Source organism: Lissotriton helveticus, chromosome 3_2 (assembly GCF_964261635.1).
Source record: "Lissotriton helveticus chromosome 3_2, aLisHel1.1, whole genome shotgun sequence".
Taxonomy (NCBI): Eukaryota; Metazoa; Chordata; class Amphibia; order Caudata; family Salamandridae; genus Lissotriton; species Lissotriton helveticus.
The window spans coordinates 217810145-217823243 of record NC_136062.1 but is presented as its reverse complement, the minus strand read 5'-3'; positions in this window follow the sequence as shown (position 1 = coordinate 217823243).

Here is a 13099-nt window from a genome sequence, read left to right as displayed (position 1 = left end):
AACAGATAAAGAGACAACAGGCTCAAGCCCCATCCAGAAAGGTGAAGCAGACCTCTCAAGGTCTAGGGCTATGGAGATCCACATCATGGCCCCCTGAGCAAGCACCCCCAGTGGAGTAGGCTCCATTGCCCCCTCAAACACTCCTGTGCACCACCCCAGGCTTGAGGGGTCTTGCTGCCATGGATAAGTTCACAGCTTGTACTGCACCTACAGACACATCGGTGATGAGAAGCCAGCCATGTTTCAGAGGGGGGCCTTAGTGCCACCAGGGAGAGAGCCAGGTCCCCGGTCCACACCTGCACTCAGTTTGGTGGGGGATCGTTCAATGGCTGAAGTCACAGATGTGTGCCCACAAGAATGAGGTAATCTTGAGATCCGTCAACAGCGCCGCCGCTTGGCAAATGGGGCCCCTCAGGAGACAGGCACTCACCCCGTGGCGGAGTCCCGCCTCAAATCAGGAGCCCTTCCACAAGTAGATGCTCAGTCATAACGCACAGAGAGAAGGATGGAATAATGAAGTGAAGAAAAATGCTAGACGCACTAAAAAAAGCCTATCAATTTTCTAAAAATGTTCCTCAGGAGGGGCATGCCACTAGTTTTAAAAAAGAAATTTAATTTTTCGTTATTTTAAAATCTTACCATACAACATCCGGGCCATGTATATGATTACTTGTTCATTACAAGTGTTCCGCACACAGAGAGGAAAGCAGGAAGACAAAAGACAGACACATCAGAGCTCGTTCTGTTTCCATGTTCTTTACATAGTCTTCCCTTTCTAATTGCGCGTACTCTTAATAAACAATAAACATGTTCCTGGTGCGATAATGGTCTAGGTATGGAGCTTGTAGTGTTTGCTAATGTCCTCTTTTTTTCTAATCTTTTCTGCTTATGATAAACGTATTCAACCAATAACAGCTACTCTTTTCAGGGGTCAACACTCACGTCCTCGTTTGACAGTTATACTCGTAGGCCATGTCTCCTACTCATATCAATGGGGGGTACAGGGATCGTGGGGGAGAGGGTCCTTGCTGTCGACTCTGTTGCCTGTATACTCCATCACTTAGCCCGGCAGGCCCCTTATGATTTATTAGGATGGAGTATGATTGGTGCTGGGTCCAGCATCTACTGCGGGAAGGGGGTCTGCAGCAGAGCTCTCAGCATTTCCTGATCCTCTATTCGCCTAAGCCCTCATTACTTCAACCCATGGTTCGGCTAGGGGTTTACGCCATTTGGTCCTGTCGGGTCAGTGCTCTTTCCTCAGATCTGGCCCAAGTCGAGCCATCCCTCTCCCAGACAGATACTCTGTTGCCCTTCGTCGATGGCCATCGCAGGGCAACTTGCCTTTTAACTAGAAGCAAAGGTAGGTCGATGAATCGGTGCCCAATTATTTTGGCTTTAGGCCTCGGGAATAGTCCTAACAGACAGATTTCCGATCAGTGTATCAAGGTGCGTGCCAGGACTCCATTAAGGATCTCTATGATCTTTTGCCAATATGTCTGTATCGCTGTACAACTCCATAGCATGTGTGTAAAACTGGCATCCAATTCTTCCCATCAAGGGCATTTCTGAACTTCGACTTCATACACAATGTTAAGCCTGTGTGGTGTGAGATTAGTCATATGGAGTATATTGAATTGGATAAATTTAAAATTGTCATTCCTGGAGATCTTTTTAGGGCTCCCTATGGCTTTCTTCCATTCCGTGCCGGTCTCTTGCAGGTGAGTCAACGTCGGTGCAGTCATTTCCATTATCGCCATTTATAGCCATTTTATCAAGGGTCTAGCAGATCCCAGCGTCACCATTGCCTGGAGGGCCAGGTGTGTGCTGGGTTTGTGTGTTTCTCTGCCCCAGAGTGTGGCCAGTGCTCCCTGGACATTGTGGTAATTAGGCACAGGCCCAGCCCCATTGCATAATATTCCAGGACTTCTGGAAGGGGGAATAATTTCATCACAAGACCGGAGGCTACCATTATACATAATCTTTTATTTGCCACTCCTTATCAGCCCCTTTAAAGAACTTCAACCCTAACAATCCGGAACTGGAATTAGAAAGCCAATAAATGTCTCCTGCATAGAACACTCTTTTAAACGCAGCTCCTGATCAGAAAAGTACAAGTTTATTTATGGTTACATTGTACGGTTGGTTTTAAATGTGGATATATATATATATATATATATATATATATATATATATATATATATATATATATATAATAGAAATGTAGGTTGTTTGGATGTAAGTGTATTAGACAAGCTTCTAATTTTTAGAAGCAGTAAGTGTGGTCCTTTATTAATTATCTAGAAAAATAATGTAACAAAATAGCATGTTTGCGAGGAGTTTGAAAGATCGGAAACTGTACGAACCAACAGTTGATTGCTTGTCAGAGCGTGCTAAGCGTTATTCGTAAAACTCTTTGATGCGGCAAAATATGCATGGAAACTGATCGCAGGCTTACTGTGTCAGTTTCCTGGTGAATTAGGCGATCGCGTGCCGGCAGAGTAAAAGTGAAACTTCAGGAAGCTTGCGCGTCTCGTTTGGACTCGCGAGGGAATCACAGTGACTTGGAAGGCACCAACAGTTGGGATAGTGAAACGGTTGTTCAAGGGATGGCGTGACAGTCAGTAAGGTCACAGCATCTCTGTTGATGAGGATTAGAAGCCGAACTCTCTCAAGAGAGCGGCAGCCATCTTAGATTGGGGAATAAAGAATAAAAAATTAAGAAAATACGAGAGCATGAATGCCAGAGCGTGTAAAAAAAAAATAATACGAACGAACAGCTGATCGTTTGTCAGAGCTCAGAGGGAACGGTTAAGGAGACCAGTTAGTTTTAAGAACAGAGTTTTATTAAGAGGAGTAATTCAAGATTATTTACTTTTCAGATGGTGGTTCTTTTTGGAAAAAAGAATGGTAACAGAGGAAGCTAGAGTTAGTCAGCAGATACTTGAGGGTAGAGTTAGTGAGGAAAGTTTAAGGAAACTGAGCCAGTGTGAGATGAAAAGGTCAATAAGAGAGGTGATTGAGATTGTAATGGACAAGAAAATAAAGGAGAATAGATCAAAGGAAGACTTTTGGTCTGTCTCTGTGGAAGAAAATGAAAGGAGGGAGAAAAGACCAAAAAAAAAGGCTAGGAAAACTAAGCACTTGGATAAAAAAGGGAAGGATGGATTTAACTCTGTAAGGAAGAGTGGTGCCCTTGGTGGCATGCAAAAGAAAGTTGTCCTTGGCGGCATACATGATTACTCCAATGAGGAGTATAATAAGGAATTGGATGAGAGAAATGAGGAGAGGGGTGAGAAAATGTACAATGAGTACGTTTTTGATGTGGATCATGAGGATGGCCAGAATGACTAAGGAATTATCAAGTCTCTACATCTAAGGCAGTATTAAATGGCCCATTATGAGAGGAAATGTTTAGCCCTTATGAATTAAGGCACCCCAGAAGTGCGAATTGGTGGCCACTAGAAAATGTGGCTAAGTTCATCAGCATTGGGTCAGAAAGCCAAGCCTTTAGAAAGAGAGGTGAGAAGTGTTTTGAGAGCGGAGTGCTCAAGGCCTCAAGTTGACAATAAGATCTACCATACCCCTAATCTGTACCCGGATTTAATATCTTATTTATTTAAGTTAGGTAAGGATCCGAGGAAAGGATTAGAACGGTAGTTGAAACAGAGTCAGGACTGTTTAGTAGGTGTGTTGGATCTATTGCCAAAAATGATGGACATGGCGGAAGAGGCATACATAAATGGAGAGCAGGTTGACGTGCAATTGTTGCGTGGATGGTGCCAGCGAGCGATGTTCTTCTTGGGGAATGCTAACTCTGGATTGTCGTAAGAAAGGAGGAAGACAGTTTTGATGAAGATCAATCCAAAACTGGGAGATATAGCAAATAAGGAGCCTATTGAGGAGCCTAAGGGTTTACTTTTTGGAGAAGGATTTGTTAAAATTCTGGGGAAACACGTTTCACCTTTACAGCGCTAGAAAAGGCACCAACAAACATGAGAAAGGTATTTGGTGGTGTTTCTGGTAGGGCAAGTAGACTGGGACCATATGCTGGCCGAGGCTTTTAGAGGTCCCAATACAACTTTTACAACAGAGGAACAGGAAGGGGTTTTGAAGGTTCCTCGAGTTTTTTCCCTCAAAGAGGAAGATTCCCCAGGACAAGGGGTGGAAGCGGAAGAAATCAGTCAGGTCCGGGATCTCGAAGCGAGTATGCAGATAAATACTGGTTCTTTCCTAGGAAGAGTAGGAGGACGTTTAAGGTTTTTCTTAGAAGCATGGCAGAGGATTGCAAGGGATCCTTGGGTTTTAGAGGTTGTACAAGGTAGGATTTGTTTAAAAACCAGTTCAGGTTGTGGGACCAATTGAATAGGTTCTGAGTGAAGATCAAGTAGAAATTGTGGATTTAGAAGTGAAGGAGATTTTAAAAAGGGTAGTAATATGTAGGGTAGAGGAACATTTGAAGATTTTTGTAAGCAAATTGTTATTGGTGGAAAAGAAAGACAAAGGCTGAAGACCAGTGACAAATTTGAGAAATCTGAATCGTTCTTAGTTTACACACATTTCAAAATGGAAGGAATCCATCTTCTGAGGGATATGTTGCACAACAAGGATTAGTTGGTGAAGCTGGACTTGAAAGATGCCTACTTCACCGTACCAATGAGAAAAAGCAGTCAAACATTTCTTCAACTCAGGTGGAGGCCAATTATATCAATTTCTATGCCTTCTATTTGGCCTGTCTTCAGCGCCTTGGTGCTTTACTAAGTTAATGGGTGTTGCGGGGGGCATACTTCAGGGAGAGAGGTTACCGTATGATTGTGTATTTAGATGATATTTTAATGATGTCACAGGACGCTGAGGATTTGAGGTGGCAACTAAGGGGTGTAATAGATATGTTAGAGAGTTTGGGTTTCATGATAAACCAAGCAAAGTCGATTTTAATACCAGCACAGATCCCGGATTTCCTTGGGTTCACTATAGATACATTTGGAGAGGTTCTAAAGTTGCCAAAGAAGGTGAACATGATAAAGAAATAGGCGTTGAGAGTGCTGCGGAAGAGGTCTTCGACATTGAGAGATTTGGCAAGGATTCTAGGATTATTTTCATCTTCAATTCAACCACTTTTCCCGGGGCATCTGCTTTATCGAGTCTTGCAAAAGGTAAAAGCAGATGCATTGGGAGCAGGTTTAGGTATGGGGACCAGATCAAGCTGAATGTGGAAGCAAAGGAGGACCTAAAGAGGTGGTTACACAATTTGGAGGTTTGGAATGGGAGAGCAATTTTTGGTTGCCTACCGGATGTTATCATGGAGATGGATGCCAGCCTTTTAGGATGGGGGGCTTGTCTGGAACTTCAGGAGACAGGTGGTGATGGGCAAGGAAAGAGAAGGATCAGCATATAAACTGCCTGGAACTGACAGCAGGGTTGTATGCTTTGAAGAGCTTTAAGGAGAGGTTACAGGCTCAGACAGTGCTAATGAAGATGGACAACATTTCAGTAGTAGCACACAAACTGTTTAGGGGGTTGCAGATCATAGAGTCTTTCCGATGTGGTGCAGGAGTTGTAGATGTTTTGTTTAAAGAACAAAATACGTCTAAAAGCAGAATATCTTCTGAGAGTCCGGAATGTGGTAGCGGATTGAAATTCCAGGCATGTGAAGGACTAAAGCGACTGGATGCTGGGGAGAGAGTATTTCAGGAGGATATGGATGGTTTGGGGTCCATTGGAAGTGGACCTGTTTGTAAAGAGGTTGACCCGCCAGTTGGAGAGGTATTACAGTTGGTTGCCAGATCCAAAGGCTGAGGTGATAGATGCATATCAACAGACTTGGTTCAATGTGAAAGGATACACACTTCCTCCCTTTGCTATGATTCAGAGGGTACTACTAAAGGTGAGGAGAGAAGGATATCAGTTGGTTTTGGTGACTCCATTTGGGGTGTCGCAGGCTTGGTTTCTGGTGGTGTTGGAATTGGCTTGCAAGGTTCCTTTTTTAAATGAAAGCAGAAAAGGGTATGCTGGTAAACAAGCTAAGAAAGGTTCATCCTTTGATTCAGAGTGGTATGTTGGACCTTCTTGTTTGGAAGATATCAGGGGATCCAGTACTTTTGAGGGACTTTCGCAAGAAGCTGCAGAGTTACTCAAAGAAGCCTGGGCTCCAGGAACAAGGAACAGATACAGAGTATGGAGGATTGTGGTGCGTTGGTGTGTGGAACGGAGTTTGGATCGCGTGGAGGCCGCTGTAGCAGAGTTTGTGAATTTCCTGGTGGAACAGTTTTCTAGGAGGTTCAGCTATCGTTCCATTAATTGTTATATATTGTCTGTTTCGGCAGGTCATGCATTTTTAGGAGGTTTTTTAGGAGGTAGATCTGTGGGTAGCAATGTCTTGGTGTGTAGAGTATTAAAGAGTATGAGGTTAAAGAGGGCCTCCTAAGGCGCGTTACAACATTATGTGGGATGTGAAATAGGTTTTGAAATTGTTCCTTGACTGACCTATGAATAGGTATTTAAGCAATAAGAGTATTTCTATAAAAACTATTGACTTTTTTGTGTTTGCTTATATATAGAAGGGTGTCTGAGGTGACATTTTTAGAGATTAATAATAGATACTTCACCCGAATAGTGTGTTTTTTGAGACACAAAAGAGAACAAAGACTATGTCGTCATCTGTATTTTATCCAAGGTACGAGGAGTGCAAGAAGTTGTGTGTGGTAGATTGTTCGAGAGAGTATGTGCGCAGAGTTGAGGAGAATAGGAGGGATGGTGAACATCAGTTACTGATTTCGTTCGTTAAACCATACAGAGCGGTAAGTACAGCAACAATCTCAAGGTGGTTGAGATGTGTGATAGAACAAGCAGGTGTGAATATGGAAACATTCAAGGCTTATTCCATTAGGGGAGCAATGGCAAGCTAATGTTGTTTGTATGGTGGAAGCCTGGAAAATATTTTGAAAGCAGCTGATTGGTCAAATGTGGATACATTTGCAAAACATTATTTTAGATCTCTTGAGCATATGTCTGAAGTGGTGTTAAAGGGCTTTCAACAAGCATATGGTAGCCTTCAGTCTTGTAATGAAATGACGATTCCCCGATTAACATGACTCGAGAATCAGGATTTTATTAAAGACCTGGAGGCTAACATTATCTCTCCCTCCACACCACTTTTTGGTAGTATTATTAGCATGTTGTGCATTAAATAAAAATGTGTATTAAGTTTTGAGGAGAAATAAAGTAAATATGTGATGAGGTTTATTTTTTCATGGTATTATGTTTTATTTTCAGGATTTGAAATGTTGAGTTTTTTATGCCTAATAAGGTGTTTTTGTTTACAGATTAACAGTCTTAGGGAAGTGAGATTTACTTGGATCCTGAAGCAGGAAAAGATGGAAAGTTTTCTTCGGAGGATTGCGTTTAAAAGAGGCTGAGCGTTCTATGCAGGAGACATTTATTGACTTTCTAATTACGGTTCTGGGTTGTTAGGGTTGAAGTTCTTTAAAGGGGCTCCTCATGAGATTCACAAAGTAATATAGCAGTCATGGTAGAATAGCAATTTTGGAGAGCGCTATTCGAGCCATAACAGAATGTTTGAGGGATTGCTAGAAAGACACATTTGCTTTTAATGCACAAAAGGCCTTACACATGTTACCCTCCAATACGTCCTCCTGGCTATGGAATATCTGAATACCCATGTATTTGTATTGTATTGTATTGTATGGCATACTTATATAGCGCTAAACTATCACTCATAGGGTATCCTGGCGCTTGACTTGGTCAGCCATGCGTAACTTTATGCTGCCTTATAACTTTACACCAACCTGGGAAACAGGTATGTTTTCAAACCTTTTTTGAAAGAGGAAAGGTCCTCTTTACTTCTCAAGGGCAAAGGTAAAGCATTCCATAATTTGGCTGCAGAGAACCTAAAGGAACGCCCGCCCATCCGCATCCTGAGGATTTTAGGTATTACCACCAGGCATGCGGAGGAGGAGCGAAGAGATCTAGTGGGGACATACCAGGAGAACATCCTCTGCAAGGAGGAGGGTCCCTGGCCATGAAGGGCCCTGAAGACAAGACACAGTGCTTTAAAATCAATGCGCCGGGAAATGGGCAGCCAATGGAGGTCCATGAGTGCCAAAGAGGAAGAGTCAAGACGTCGTCTGGAGAGGGCCATCTTAGCCGCCATGTTCTGCACTCGCTGCAGTTTACCCACTAAAACAGCAGGTGCGCCCAGAAGAAGCGCGTTGCAGTAATCAAGCCTGCTTAAAATGATACTGCGCACTACCTCTGGGCGGGCGTGGGCCGGGAGAAAGGATAAGATCCTCCTCAAAGTTCGGAGCAGAAGCATGCACGTTGCCACGGTTTTGTTGACGAACGCGTCAAGTTGTAAGTTAGATTCAAACAGCACCCCCAAATTGCAGGTGGAGACTGCTGCTGCCCCGGTGCCCTGGAAGGAAGAAGGCCAACATTCCGGTGACAGGGGACGCGGAATACGATCCGCAGAGCAGTAAAGACCTCCGTCTTTGAGCTATTAAATTGCAGTGAGTTCAGGCTCAGCCATTCTGCAGTAGCTGACATGCAGCGATGGTAGGTCTCCTGAGATACGCCATCCTTACCCTCAAAGGAGAAGATAAGTTGCGTATCATCCGCATAATGGATGACCGCAATGCCAAAGGCCTTAATTAAACTGACCAGGGGACGGAGATATAGGTTGAATAAAATAGGGCTAATGGCCGACCCTTTCGGTACACCCTGCCCCACCCGCTTGATGTCTGATCGGTAAGGTGGCAAGGCTACCACCTGGTGTCTGTTACCAAGGTAAGAGACCAACCAGGCAAGGGCCAGGCCAGATACCCCAATCTCCTCTAGTCTCCTGATCAGAATGGCATGGTTGACCGTATCGAACGCGGCCGACATGTCGAGCAGCACAAGGAAGGCTGCTCGACCAAGGTCGACACGCGAACGAAGGTCATCCAAAGCGGTCACCAATGCGGACTCAGTGCCGTGGGCTGGTCTAAACCCAAACTGGGACTCGTCCAAGCAGATGTTAATTTCCAAGAAGCTGGACAGATATTTTGTCGCCAGTTTTTCCAAGATCTTGATTGGCAGAGGAAGCAATGAAATAGGCCTATAATTTGCTGAGCAAGTCGGGTCCAGTGTGTCCTTTTTCAGAAGTGGCGATACCACGGCCAACTTCCAACAATTCGGGACTTGAGCCATACTTAAGGACTGACAGCAGATGGCATAAAGAGGGGAGAAGAGCTCTTCTTGAAACAGTTTCCAGTATTTGCATGGCAACGGGTCAAGGGGAGAACCCGACGAAATCCCGCTCACCACAGTGCAAAACTCCTCAAAAGTAGGGAGGGGGAAACAGTTCAGCCGAGCCTTCCTAGCATCCAAATCCATCAGGATCTCAGGGGTGGCTCCCCCAGCCAAGTTAAACGTGGCATGGGGTGTCACCAAGGCCGGAGGTCCTAAATTGCTCAGAATCAGGGAGATCTTGTCCTCAAAGGCTTTTGCCAAAGAATCACAGAGCAGTTGGGAGGCAGGTATATCCTTCGAAGCACATGCGGGACTAGATAGGTCCCTAACGATCTTGAACAGGGCCCTAGATTTATTTGCCGCTGTCAGTAGCGATTCCTCCAGAAAAGTGGCTTTAGCACATCTAATCTGGATTTTATAGGCCGATAGTGCCTGCTTATAAAGAACCTTATCCGACTCCAGATACTGTTTCCGCCAGGCACGCTCCGCGCGTTTACACTGGAGTTTCAGCTGAGAAAGTTCTTTAGTAAACCAGGGCATAGACGGTCTGGCCCTGTCTCTAATTTTCCGCAGGGGAATCAGTTCGTCCAGTGATTTGGAAATTTTCTGACTGAGAGTAGTATAGCTCTCCTCCGCATTCCTTCCCAGGGAAAAACCATCAGCTAACAAGGTTGGTAGGCACGACTGTTTCAGGAGCCGTGACCATTGCCTACCCTGCTTTGAGGTTGCTCCTGTCCTAGCACTTTCCAAGGAGTTAACTGGTAGTGATAAAGAGAAGTGAACAAGGGAGTGGTCCGTCCTGCAAAGGGGAAAGATGTTCAGTACCGCCACCCGGCTGGCATCTGCCATGATCAGATCCAAAACATGACCCTTCGAGTGCGTCGGGGAGAGTACCAGCTGCTGAAGATGAATATTGCAACAGGACTCGACCAACTCATTATAGGCTGCGTCCGTCGACCCCCCTGGCCATAGATTGAAATCTCCTAAGACCAAGAACCTCGTATGAGAGTTGGAGAGCTCGTAAATCAGATCTACCAACTCAGGTATGGCCGGTAGGGCATTGGCTGGGGGTCTATAGCAAAGCAGCCCAGAATAGAGGGCACCTCCTTGTCCTTTTAAAGAGAAACCCATTGTTTCACATCCAGGGATTTCTCTTGTCTCTAGCTGGGAAAGGTCCAGACTTTCTCTGTAGATGAGGCCTATACCCCCCCCCCCCCTCCCCACTGTTCTTTACTCGAGGCTTGTGTCTAATTTTATAGCCCTGAGGGCAGGCAAGACCCAGTTCTACCATACTATCTGGTCTGGTCCATGTCTCAGTCATGCAGAGAATATCTAATCCAATTTCCTCGTGGTGTTTACTCAGGGATCTGACATTAAGCAGCCCACATGACAAGCTCTCTGGACAGATAGCAGTGGTGTTGGACTGACCGCTCTGTATGGAGCGAGGGTCAATACTTATGAGCTCGTCTCTTGAATAAACAATAGGGGTCAAACGAAGAGAGGCAGCAATCCTGGCGCCCGGCGCCACCTGTGCGCGAACGGGCGCAAACGGGCTTACCTCTGGCGCACCTCCGGCGCGCCTGCGTCACGCCCGCTGCGCGCCTACGCTGCGCGCTTGGGGTGTGTCCATCTTTTATACCGTAGAACGCGGAAGTCCCGTGAGGGCGAGCCTCTGGCCCCTCCACCCAGATGGCGTCTAAAGTGTGTCGCCTCCTAGAACCCCCCCCCAATATGGCGGCGAAACTACGGCGCTAAGCAGCCCCAGCCCACCCTGAGAGTCCCTCTGTCCCGCAAATGCGGGTGAAACAACAATTAAAATGCAGGTAAGCACTAACAGAGGTGCCCAGTATTTCTACTTGAATAATATGTCCGAGGCGTCTGCTTCCGATGTACACGCAGCGCGAAAGTGAGTGCCACAACAGAGTTACACTATAGGATTTAAATTTAAAAACAAACGAATGCAGGTCTGAAAATAAAGGAATAAAATAGCGCGGTCGCGCAGGTCAGCAAGTCTACTTTGCTTGCGGCAGATCCCACCTTAAATAGCCACCACCTACCTACGATCGCGGAAGTCCCGTGAGGGCGAGCCTCTGGCCCCTCCACCAAGATGGCGTCTAAAGTGTGTCGCCTCCTGTCGCCGTATTTGATGGAGCACGGTGACCAGGTAGGTCCTACTAGTAGGTCTATAGGTCTAGTCAGTGTGGGTCTTGCCGGGAAAATTTGGGTCTTTTGAGTGCTGACTTGGGAGGCCTGACAATATTGCAAACTCTTCTAAGAGCTGCAACGCTCTCTGTATGCCCTGCTTTCAGTCCGTGATGTTTAACAAGATGTCATCTGCATATAACAAAATCATATGCACCGGACCCATCCAGCGTTATTCCGTGGCTCTCTCCTTCATGTCTTAAGTGTTCCTCTAGGGGCTCCATCGCCAGAGTGAAGAGCAGTGGTGATAGCGGATAGCCCTGTCTTATCACCCTATATATAGAGGAAGGTGCGGACATCACTTCGCCTGTGCGCACCCTTGCTGTGGTGTTCGAGTATAACAAATGAACCCATCACAGGCATATATCTCCAGGGCCCATTTTTCTCATCACCTGTAAGAGAAAATCCCACCACAGAGAATCAAAGGCCTTTTCCAGGTCAACCGCCAACACCACAGCATCTGGATACTTCGCCAGATCTTTATGAAACACAGTCTCCTCAGGTTGTTAGAGGTCGACTTGGTCGGGATAAAACCATTTTGGTCTGCATGAACTAATTTCTGCATGTGCGGCATAAGTCTGGTGGCCAACACCCTGCTAAGGATTTTAAAATCGAGATTCAGCATTGACAGTGGTCTAAAGTACATTCCATTCACTTTCTTTTTAGGCAGTGGAACCACCAGACCCTCCCTGGTGGAAGGTGGCCCATCTGTAATACTCTGTCCATCACCACCCCCTTTACTGTATCGTTTTGGCCACCATAAGCGTGGAAGGGTATACTCGGATGCGAGTCCCTTGCTCACTGCACCATCAGGATTCAAGCAAGCCGGGCCGAAGACGGCTGTAATGCCAGAAACCGGTCCCCCGGAAGCTTGTTTCCTTTCCAGTGAAAGAATTGGCTTGGTAGTTTGGTCTGCCCTGTTCCCATGATGCACTGGGCCAGGGACAGACTAATTTGCATATAGCCAGGTTCTGAACTGGGATGGTGCAGTGAGCTAAAAAACGGTGATGGATCAAGCCCTGATCTCTTGACTGGGTAGGAGTGTTCTGCATTAATTCGGAATACTCTGTCCATCACCACCCCCTTTACTGTATCGTTTTGGCCACCATAAGCGTGGAAGGGTATACTCGGATGCGAGTCCCTTGCTCACTGCACCATCAGGATTCAAGCAAGCCGGGCCGAAGACGGCTGTAATGCCAGAAACCGGTCCCCGGAAGCTTGTTTCCTTTCCAGTGAAAGAATTGGCTTGGTAGTTTGGTCTGCCCTGTTCCCATGATGCACTGGGCCAGGGACAGACTAATTTGCATATAGCCAGGTTCTGAACTGGGATGGTGCAGTGAGCTAAAAAACGGTGATGGATCAAGCCCTGATCTCTTGACTGGGTAGGAGTGTTCTGCATTAATTCGGAATACTCTGTCCATCACCACCCCCTTTACTGTATCGTTTTGGCCACCATAAGCGTGGAAGGGTATACTCGGATGCGAGTCCCTTGCTCACTGCACCATCAGGATTCAAGCAAGCCGGGCCGAAGACGGCTGTAATGCCAGAAACCGGTCCCCGGAAGCTTGTTTCCTTTCCAGTGAAAGAATTGGCTTGGTAGTTTGGTCTGCCCTGTTCCCATGATGCACTGGGCCAGGGACAGACTAATTTG